We start from the raw sequence: 12,363 nt of genomic DNA, 5'->3' as shown, positions 1-12,363 counted from the left end.
GGAGCCTGTGCAGCCCGCCACTGCCAGGAGAACGCACGGCGCGCCTCAGGCTGGTGCAACGTCATGCCGCAGGCCCGCCCCGCCCTCCGTGCCCCGCCCTCTCTCCCCCCCCCCCCCCGCCTGAGTGAGCCAGAGCCCCAGAAGCAGCTGCTCCTTTAACCCCGCCCTGTCTGAGCAAAGAACAGACGCCCTCCGGCGACCTACACGCAGAGGCGGGGCCAAATCCAAAACTGAACCCTGGGAGCTGTGCGAACAAAGAAGAGAAAGGGAAATCTCTCCCAACAGCCTCAGAAGCAGCGGATTAAATCTCCACAGTCAACTTGATGTAACCTGCATCTGTGGAATACAAGAATAGACAACGAATCATCCCAAACTGAGGAGGTAGACAATGGGAGCAACTGTTGACTTCCGGTTTGCTTTTAGCATCTAATGGTTTTATGTTTGTCTTAGTTTAGAATTTAGAGTTTATGATCACTGGGATATATGTTTATTGATTTGGTTGCTCTCTTCTTTCTTTAAAATTTATATATATATATTTTTTTTTTTTTCCTTTTTATCTTTTTGTGAGTATGTGTATGCGTCTTTGTGTGATTTGGTCTGTATAGCATTTCTTTTACCATTTGTCCTAGGGTCCTGTCTCTCCGTTTTCTTTTTGTAATTTTCGGTTTTTTTAAGTAAAATTTTTAGCACTTGTTATCATTGGTGGATTTGTTTTCTGGTTTGGTTGCTCTCCTCTTTCCTTCTTCCTTTTTTTTTTTTATTTCTCATTTGTATTACTTTTTAATTTATTTTAATTTTTAATAATTTTTTAAAGTTTATTATTTTGATAACTTTATTTTACTTTTTTCTTTCTTTCTTTCTTTTGTTATCCCTTTTCTTCTGAGCCATGTGGCTAACAGGTCTTGGTACTCTGGCCAGGTGTCAGGCCTGTGCCTCAGAGGTGGGAGGGCCGAGTCAGACCACTGGTCCACCACAGACCACCCAGTCCCACATAATATCAAATGGCAAAAGCTCTCCAAGAGATCTCCATCTCAATGCTAAGACCCAGCTCCACTCAACAGGCAAGCTACAGGGCTGGACACCCTATGCCAAACAACTAGCAACACAGGAACACAACCCCACCCATTAGCAGATAGGCTGCCTAAAATCATAATAACGTCACAGACACCCCCAACCACACCACTGGATGCAGTCCTGCCCACCAGAAAGACACGATCCAGCCTAATCCACCAGAACACAGGCACCAGTCCCCTTCATCAGGAAGCCTACACAACCCACTGAACCAACCTTAGCCACTGGGGGTGGACACCAAAAAAAACAGGAATTACGAACCTACAGCCTACGAAAAGGAGAACCCAAACACAGTAAGTTAAGCGAAATGAGAAGACAGAGAAACACACAGCAGATGAAGGAGCAAGGTAAAATCCCCACCAGACCAAACAAATAAAGAGGAAATAGGCAGTCTACCTGAAAAAGAATTCAGAGTAAGGATAGTATAGATGATCCAAAATCTTGGAAACAGAATGGAGAAAATACAGGAAACGTTTAACAAGGACCTAGAAGAACTAAAGAGCAAACAAACAATGATGAAAAACACAATAAATGAAATTTAAAATTCTCTAGAAAGAATCAATAGCAGAATAATTAAGGCAGATGAATGTATAAGTGACCTGGAAGATAAAAAAGCGGAAATAACTATTGCAGAGCAGAATAAAGAAAAAGGAATGAAAAGGATTGAGGACAGTCTCAGAGACCTCTGGGACAACATTAAACCCACCAACATTCGAATGATAGGGGTCCCAGAAGAAGGAGAGAAAAAGAAAGAGACTGAGAAAATATTTGAAGAGATCATAGTTGAAAACTTCCCTAATATGGGTAAGGAAATAGTTAATCAAGTCCAGGAAGCACAGAGAGCCCCATACAGGATAAATCCAAGGAGAAACACTCCAAGACACATATTAATCAAACTATCAAAAATTAAATATAAAGAAAAAATATTAAAAGCAGCAAGGGGAAAACTACAAATAACATATAAGGGAATCCCCATAATGTTAACAGCTGATCTTTCATCAGAAACTCTGCAAGCTAGAAGAGAGTGGCAGCACATATTTAAAGTGATGAAAGGGTAAAAACTACAACCAAGATTACTCTACCCAGCAAGGATCTCATTCAGATTCTGTGGAAAAATTAAAACCTTTACAGACAAGCAAAAGCTAAGAGAATTCACCACCAAACCATCCTTACAACAAATGCTAAAGGAAATTCTCTAGGCAGGAAACACAAGAGAAGAAAAAGACCTACAATAACAAACCCCAAACAATCAAGAAAATGGTAATAGGAATATACATATCGATAACTACCTTAAACATAAATGGATTAAATGCTCCTGAATGGATACAAAAAGAAGACCCATTTATATGCTGTCTACAGGAGACCCACTTCAGACCTAGGGACACATACAGACTGAAAGTGAGGGGATGGAAGAAGATATTCCATGCAAATAGAAATCAAAACAAATCTGAAGGAGCAATTCTCATATCAGACAAAACAGACTTTAAAATAAAGACTATTACAAGAGACAAAGGACACTACATAATGATCAATGGATCAATCCAAGAGGAAGATATAACAACTGTAAATATTTATGCACCCAACATAGGAGCACCTCAATACATAAGGCAAATACTAACAGCCATAAAAGGGAAGTTGACAGTAACACAATCATAGTAGGGGACTTTAACACCCCACTTTCACCAATGGACAGATCATCCAAAATGAAAACAAATAAGGAAACACAAGCTTTAAATGATATATTAAACAAGTTGGACTTAATTGATATTTATAGGACATTCCTCCAAGAACAACAGAATACACTTTATTCTCAACTGCTCATGGAACATTCTCCAGGATAGGTCATATCTTGGGATACAAATCAAGCCTTGGTAAATTTAAGAAAATTGAAATTGTATCAATTATCTATTCTGACCACAATGCTATGAGACTAGATATCAATTACAGGAAAAAATCTGTAAAAAATACGAACACATGGAGGCTAAACAATACACTACTAAATAACCAAGAGATCACTGAGAAGTCAAAGAGGAAATCAAAAAATACCTAGAAACAAATGACAGTGAAAACACGACAACCCAAACCTATGAGATGCAGCAAAAACAGTTCTAAGAGGGACGTTTATAGCAATACAGTCCTACCTCAAGAAACAAGAAACATCTCAAACAACCAAACCTTACACCTAAAGCAGTTACAGAAAGAAGAACAAAAACCCCCAAAGTTAGCAGAAGGAAAGAAATCATAAAGATCTGATCAAAAAGAAATGATGAAAACAATGGCAAAGATCAATAAAACCAAAACCTGATTCTTTGAGAAGATGAACAAAATTGGCAAACCATTAGCCAGACTCATCGAGAAAGAAAGAGAGAAGACTCAAATCAATAGAATTAGAAATGAAAGAGGGGAAGTAACAACTGACACTGCAGAAATACAGTGGATCATGAGAAATTACTACAAGAAACTCTATGCCAATAAAATGAAAAACCTTGAAAAAATGGACAAATTCTTAGAAAAGCACAACCTGCTGAGACTGAAATGGGAAGAAATAGAAGATATTAACAGACCAATCGCAAGCACTGAAAACGAGACTGTGATTAAAAATCTTCCAGCAGGGCTTCCCTGGTGGCTCAGTGGTTGGAAGTCTGCCTGCTGATGCAGGGGACACGGGTTTGTGCCCCGGTCCGGGAAGATCCCACATGCCACAGACCGGCTGGGCCTGTGAGCCATGGCTGCTGAGCCTGCATGTCAGGAGCCTGTGCTCCTTAGCGGGAGAGGCCACAGAAGTGAGAGGCCCGCGTACAAAAAAAAAAAAAAAAAAATCTTCCAGCAAACAAACTTCCAGGACCAGATGGCTTCACAGGTGAATTCTATCAAACATTTAGAGGAGAGCTAACACCATCCATCTCAAACTCTTCCAAAATATAACAGAGGGAGGAACACACCCAAAGTCATTCTAAGAGGCCACCATCACCCTGATACTAAAACCAGACAAAGATGTCACAAGGAAAGGAAACTACTGGCCAATATCACAATATCTATGAACACAGATGCAAAAATCCTCAACAAAATACTAGGAAACAGAATCCAACAGCACATTGAAAGGATCATACACCATGATCAATGGAGTTTATCCCAGGATTCCTCAATATACGCAAATCAACTAATGTGATACACCATATTAACAAATTGAAGGAGAAAAACCGTATGATCATCTCAATAGATGCAGAAAAAGCTTTCGACAAAATTCAACTCCAATGTGTGATAAAAACCCTCCAGAAAGTAAGCACAGACGTAACTTACCTCAACATAATAAAGGCCATATATGAGAAACCCACAGCCAACATCATTCTCAATGGTGAAAAACTGAAACCATTTCCTCTAAGATCAGGAACAAGACCAGGTTGTGCACTCTCACCACTATTATTCAACATAGTTTTGGAAGTTTTAGCAACAGCAATCAGAGAAGAAAAAGAAATAATAGGAATCCAAATCCGAAAAGAAGAGGTAAAGCTGTCACTGTTTGCAGATGACATGGTACTGTACATAGAGAATTCTAAAGATGCTACCAGAAAACTACTAGAGCTAATCAATGAATTTGGTAAAGTAGCAGGATACAAAATTAATGCACAGAAATCTCTTGCATTCCTATACACTAATGATGAAAAATATGAAACAGAAATTAAGGAAACACTTAATTTACCACTGCAACAAAAAGAATAAAATACCTAGGAATAAACCTACCTAAGGAGACAAAGACCTGTATGCAGAAAACTATGACACTGATGAAAGAAATTAAGGATGATACAAACAGATGGAGAGAGATACCATGTTCTTGGATTGCAAGAATCAATATTGTGAAAATGACTATACTACTAAAAGCAATCTGCAGATGCAATGCAATCCCTATCAAACTACAACTGGCATTTTTCACAGAACTAGAACAAAAAATTTCACCATTTGTATGGAAACACAAAAGATCCCGAATAGCCAAAGCAGTCTTGAGAAAGAAAAACGGAGCTGGAAGAATCAGGCTCCCTGACTTCAGACTATACTACAAAGCTACAGTAATCAAAACAGTAGGGTACTGGGACAAAAACAGAGATATAGATCCATGGAACATGATAGAAAGCCCAGAGATAAACCCACGCAATTATGGTCACCTTATTTTTGATAAAGGTGGCAAGAATATACAATGGAGAAAAGACAGCCTCTTCAATAAGTGGTGCTGGGACAACTGGACAGCTACATATAAAAGAATGAAATTAGAACACTAATACACAAAAATAAACTAACACCATACACAAAAATAAACTCAAAATGGATTAAAGACCTAAATGTAAGGCCAGACACTATAAAACTCTTAGAGGAAAACATAGGTAGAGCACTCTATGACATAAAACACATCAAGATCCATTTGGACCCACCTCCTAGAGAAATGGAAATTAAAAAAAAAATTAAAAAATGGACCTAATGAAACTTAAAAGCTTTTGCACAGTAAAGGAAACCATAAACAAGACGAAAAGACAGACTTCAGAAAGGAAGAAAGTATTTGCAAATGAAGCAACTGACAAAGGATTAATCTCCAAAATTTACAAGCAGCTCATGCAGCTCAATATCCGAAAAACAAACAACCCAATCCAAAAATGGGCAGAAGACATAAATAGACATTTCTCCAAAGAAGATATACAGATTGCCAACAAACACATGAAAGGATGTTCAACATCACTAATCATTAGAGAAATTCAAATCAAAACTACAATGAGGTATCACCTCACACCAGTCAGAATGGCCATCATCAATAAATCTACAAAAAATAAATGCTGGAGAGGGTCTGGCGAAAAGGGAACCCTCTTGCACTATTGGTGGGAATGTAAATTGATACAGCCACTATGGGGAACAGTATGGAGGTCCCTTAAAAACCTAAAAGTAGGACTACCATACGACCCAACAATCCCACTACTGGGCATATACCCTGAGAAAACCATAATTCAAAAAGAGTCATGTACCACAATGTTCACTGCAGCTCTATTTACAATAGCCAGGACATGGAAGCCACCTAAGTGTCCATCAACAGATGAATGGATAAAGAAGATGTAGCATATATATACAATGGAATATTAGCCATAAAAAGAAATGAAATTGAGTTATTTGTAGTGAGGTGGATGGACTTCTAATCTGTTATACACAGTGAAGTAAGTCAGAAAGAGAAAAACAAATACCATATGCTAACACACATATACGGAATCTAAAAAAAAAAAAAAAAAACCTAGGGGCAGCACAGATATAAAGACGCAGACGTAGAGAGTGGATTTGAGGGCACGGGGAGGGTGAAGAATAAGCTGGGATGAAGTTAGAGAGTGGCATGGACATATATACACTACCAAATGTAAAATAGATAGCCACCGGGAAGCAGCCACATAACACAGGGAGATCAGCTCGGTGCTTTGTGACCACCTAGATGGGTGGGATAGGGAGGGTGGGAGGGAGATGCAAGAAGGAGGAGATATGGGGATATATATATAGCTGATTCACTTTGTTATAAAGCAGAAACTAACACACCATTTTAAAGCAATTATACTCCAATAAAGACGTTAAAAAAAAATGAGTTTCACGAGCAAATACATTTGGGAAAAACTGGCTTTGACAGAGTTAAGTAAGCACATGTGACTATAGAGTACATTTAATTACAGATGTCTCAGTGTTTAATGTACTAAAGAGCTTTGGGAATCTCCAAGAAGAGTTAGAGTGTGTCGTATTTTCCAAACCTCTTTAACTAAGGAATCCTTTTTCAAGGCACATTTGTCAGTAACTCTTCAAACAGGTTTTCAGCTAATTCACTGTGAGATTTACAAGATATGCTGTAGTAAGGATAGTGACCTCTGTGAAGGTGTGAAGGCAGGGTCTATATCATGCTCAATTCTGTATCAACAGTAGGTAGCACCTTACCATGCATACCAGAGAATATGAATTATTGGTTAACATGTGCCTATTTTTCAACGGGTAGCCTTTGTTTTCACACCAAACCAATCTTTAAAAAAAAAGATTTTGTCCTGCATGTTCTTCCTTCAGGACATATCCTTTTATCAAACTGCTCATAAACAATGCAGATTTACTGCAGTTTACTGAAAAAGCTTGTGGTAAATAAAGGAGTTTGTGTTGCACACCAAACTACAAGCACCAATATAAAATCCTGCTCCCATCACCATCCTACTTTTACTATCACCTGAAAGACTGCATATCTCTTTCTGCTATACAGTCTCTAAATCTCATTCTCAACTTCTTTTTAAAGAGTAATTTGATTATTTTCCAACTCTCTCAATCCAAGGCACAGTGGAATCACAAGCACCAGAGACTCAGCCTGTCAATGGCCTTTCCAAGTATCTATTCATCTCCCTAGCCAGGATGCTCCTACTAGGATAATATTTTGTGTATGTCATTTCATAGGAGTATTCTTTACTTGTATTTCTCTCATGAAAGTTGATGTATTATTACCCCTTCCATATTTTCCCTTTAACTGGATAAAAATAAAAATTAATAAACTTACCTTTATTAAAATTTATATTATTTTTGTATTTTTTATATTCTACCTTACCTGAGAATATGTAGTAGGATATATAATGTATTAAAAATGTTTAGCACATGTAGTACAACCTTGGAAATATAAATATGTAGTCTAGGTAGTAAAAAATATGTAGTATAATACTTAGAAAACTCAATTTGATCACAGCTATCATCATCATTATTAGAAGAGGAAGAAAAGGAAAATAAGAAAAAGAAGTAGGTATTGATTTTTTACCATGTACCAAGTACTTAACTTACCTTTACTGAAAACAAATCTCACTTAATACACCTAACATTCTTATAAGTTTGTTACTACTTTTGTTAGGAATTCTGAGGGCTCTATTTATATGGCAAAAATCAGTCATACTCCTTCCTCTCTCCAAATTCTAAAGCAATTGAGAAACTACAGGTAGCTATGAAAATATTAGTTTTACTAACATAAGACTGCACTGGAGAAGAATGTTTGGAAATGTGGGCAAAATCAGGCTTTGTATTTCTTTCTCTTGAATTGAGTTAGTCAAAACTGCAGGTACCCTCCAAAATAGAGCCAGGTGAAAAAAATAATAGACTACACATCAACAGGGTAAAGAAGAAAAGTCACATCATCACATAAATACATGGAAAAAAATTGACAAATCCAACAACAATTCATGAGTAAAAACTCTCAGAAAACTAGGAATAGAAGGGAACTTCTCCAATTTGATTTTTAAAAAAACTGCAAAAAACCGAAACCTAATATAATACTTAATGGTGAGAAACTATAAGCTTTCCCTGTAAGATCAGGAAAAAAGTTAAGAATGTACTTTTTCTCTACTCCTTTTCAACATAATATTGGAAGTTCTAGCTAATGAATAAGACAAGAAAAGGAAATAAAAGGCATATAAATTAGAATATTAAGAAATGAAACTATGTTTGGAGATGACATGATTGTGTAGAAAATTTGAAAGGATCTAAAAACAATGAAACAATGAAAAAGTCTTGAAACTAATAGCAATTATAGCAGGGTTATAAGATCCAGTTTAATATACAAAAGTTGTTTACTTATATATATAAAAGTGGAATTCGAAATTAAAATCTTACACTTGCTACACCCCAAACTTAAACACTTGGGTAAAAATCTAAAAAGAAGTATGTACAATATAGATCAATAGAACAGAATAGAGAGCCCAGAAATAAACCCACACATCTAAGGTCAATTAATCTCTGACAAAGGAGGCAAGAATACACAGTGGAGAAAAGACAGTCTCTTCAGTAAGTGGTGTTGGGAAAGTTGGACAGCCACATAAATCAATGAAGTTAGAACACACCTTCACACCATATACAAAAATAAACTCAAAAGGGCGAGAGAGAGTCATGGGCATATACACACTAACAAACGTAGTAAGGTAGATAGCTAGTGGGAAGCAGCCGCATGGCACAGGGATATTGGCTCGGTGCTTTGTGACAGCCTGGACGGGTGGGATAGGGAGGGTGGGAGGGAGGGAGACGCAACAGGGAAGACATATGGGAACATATGTTTATGTATGACTGATTCACTTTGTTATAAAGCAGAAACTAACACACCATTGTAAAGCAATTATACCCCAATAAAGATGTTAAAAAAAAATAAATTAATTAATTTAAAAAAAATGGCTTAAATACTTAAACATAAGACATATCACCATAAAACTCCTAGAAGAGAACATAGGCAAAACATTCTCTGACATAAATCTCACCAATGTTTTCTTAGGTCAGTCTCCCAAGGCAATAGAAACAAAAGCAAAAATAAACAAATGGGATCTAATCAAACTTATAAGCTTTTGCACAACAAAGGAAACCATAAACAAAATGAAAAGCCAACTTATGGACTGTGAGAAAATATTTACAAATTATGCAAATGACAAGGGCTTAATTTCCAAAATATACAGGCTGCTCATACAACTCAATAACAAACAACCCAATCAAAAAATGGGCAGAAGACCTAAATAGACATTTCTCTAAAGAAGACATACAGATGACCAATAGGCACATTAAAAGATGCTCAACAGTGCTAATTATTAGAGAAATGCAAATCAAAATTGCAATGAGGTATCACCTTACACTGATCAGAATGGCCAACATTAAAAAGTTTACAAATAATAAATGCTGGAGAAGTTGTGGAGAAAAGGGAACCCTCCTACACTGTTGGTAGGAATGTAAATTGGTACAGCCACTATGAAGAACAGTATGGAGGTTCCTTAAAAAACTAAAAATAGAGTTACCATAAATCCAGCAATTCCACTCCTGGGCATATATCCTGAAGAGACAAGAACTCTAATTCAAAAGTATATATGCACCCCAATGTTCATAGCAGCACTATTCACAATAGTCAAGACACGGAAGCAACCTAAATGTCCATCAACAGATGAATGGATAAAGCAGATGTGGTACATATATACAATAGAAAATTACTCACCCATAAAAAGAATGAGATAATGCCATTTGCAACAACATGGATGGACCTAGAGATTATCTTACTAAGTGAAGTAAGTCAGACAGAGAAAGACAAATATCATATGATATCACATATTTGGCATATAAAATATGACACAAATGAACTTATTTACAAAGCAGAAACAGATTCACAGACATAGAAACAAACTTATGGTTACCAAAGGGAAAAGGGGAGGGGGAATAAATTAGAAATTTAGGATTAGCAGATGCAAACTACTATATGTAAAATAGATAAACTGTGCTACTGTATAGCACAGGGAACCATATTCAATATCTTGTAATAAACTACAATAGAAAAGAATCTTAAAAAAAGCCCACTATCTGTTGGATGTTTCAGAAAACGAAGAAGTATGTATAAGATCTATATGAGGAAAAATACAAAGCTCTGACTAAATAAATCAGAGAAGAACTAAATAAATGGAGAAAAATTCCATGTTACTGGATAGGAAGACTCAATATTGCCAAGATGTCAGTTCTTCTATAGATTCAACACAATCCCAATCTAACACAACATTGTAAAACAACCATACCCCAATAAAAAGAAAAAAAAAAATCCCAGCAAGTTATTTTGTGGATATCAACAAACCAAGTCTAAAGTTTATATTGAGATGTAGAAGATGCAGAATAGCTAACAAGGGAAAGAACAAAGTCAGAGGACAGACATTACCTAACCTAAAGACTTATTGTAAAGCTATAGTGAGCAAAACAGTGTGGTATTAACAAAAGAATATACAACAGGTCAATGGAACAGAATAGCGAGCCCAGAAATAGACTCACGTAAATACAGGTAACTGGTCTTTGACAAAGGAGTAAATGCAATATAATGGAGACAAGATAGACTGACTTTTCAACAAATGTTGCTGGAACAAGTGGACATCCACATGCCAAAAAAAATCAAATCTAAACACAGACTTTATATTCTTCACAAACATTAGCACACAATGGATCAGAGACCTAAATGTAAAATTCAAAACTATAATAATACTATCCTAGTAGATAATATAGGAAAAAATCTAAAAGACTTTGGGATTTGATGATGACTTTTTTAGACACAACACAAAAGGCACAATTGAAATAATTAATTGATAAACAATAATTTATTAAAATTAAAAACTTCTGCTCTGTGAAAGACAATGTCAAGAGAATGAGAAGACAAGTCACAGACTGAGAGAAAATACCTGCAAAAGACTTGTCTGATAAGGGACTGTTATCTAAAATATACATAGAACCCTTGAAACTCAATAATAAGAAAATGAACTATCTGATTAAAAATAAGCAAAGGACCTGAACAGACACCTCAACATAGAAGGTATACATAGCAAATAAACATATGAAAATATGCTCCTTATCGTAAGTCATTCGGGAATTGCAAATTAAAACAACAATGAGGTACCACTACAAACTTAATTAGAATGGCAAAAATCTGGAATGCTGACACAGATTGCTGGCAAGGACACAGGATGTGGAGCAACAGGGACTCTCATTCACTGCTGGTGGGAATGCAAAATAGTACAGTCATTTTGAACAACAGTTGAGCAGTTTGTTGTAAGACTAAACATACTTTACCATATGATCCAGCAGTCATGTTCCTTGGTATTTACCCAAATGAATTGAAAAGATAGATCCACACAAAAATCTGCCCAAAGAAGTTTATAGCCGCTTCATTCATAATTTCTAAAACTTGGAAGCACCAAGTCCTTCAGGAGAGGAATGGGTAAAGAAACTGTGATACATCTGGATAACAGAATATTATTCAGCACTAAAGAGAAATGAGCTTTCAAGCCATGAAAAGACATAGAGGAAACTTAAATGCATATTATAAGTGAAAGAAACCAATCTTAAAATCCTACATGCAGTATGATTCCAACCATATGACACTCTGGAAAAGGCAAAACCATGGAGAAATCAAACAGATTAGTGGTTGTCAGGGAAGTGAAAAGAAAGTTTAAGGCAATGAAACTATTCTGCATGATACAATAACAGTGGATTATGTTATAAATTTGTCAAAACCTATAGAATGCACAACAGCCAGAATGAACCCTGATATAAGTTATGGACTTTGAGAACTAATAATGTATTACTGTACATTATTCAATTCATCAATTGAATTGAATTCAATTGTATCAAATGGTATGGGCAGTGGGGAGGTTGTATATGTGTGGAGTCAGAGGGTATAAGTAAAATCTCTGTATTTTCTGCTCCGTTTTACTGTGAATACAATACTGCTCCAAAAAATAAAGTCTATTAAAAAAAGAACTA

Source organism: Leucopleurus acutus (assembly GCF_964270905.1).
Source record: "Leucopleurus acutus genome assembly, chromosome: 4".
NCBI classification, from domain to species: Eukaryota; Metazoa; Chordata; class Mammalia; order Artiodactyla; family Delphinidae; genus Leucopleurus; species Leucopleurus acutus.
The sequence above is the reverse complement of the archived record's forward strand: the minus strand, read 5'-3'. Positions refer to the sequence as shown.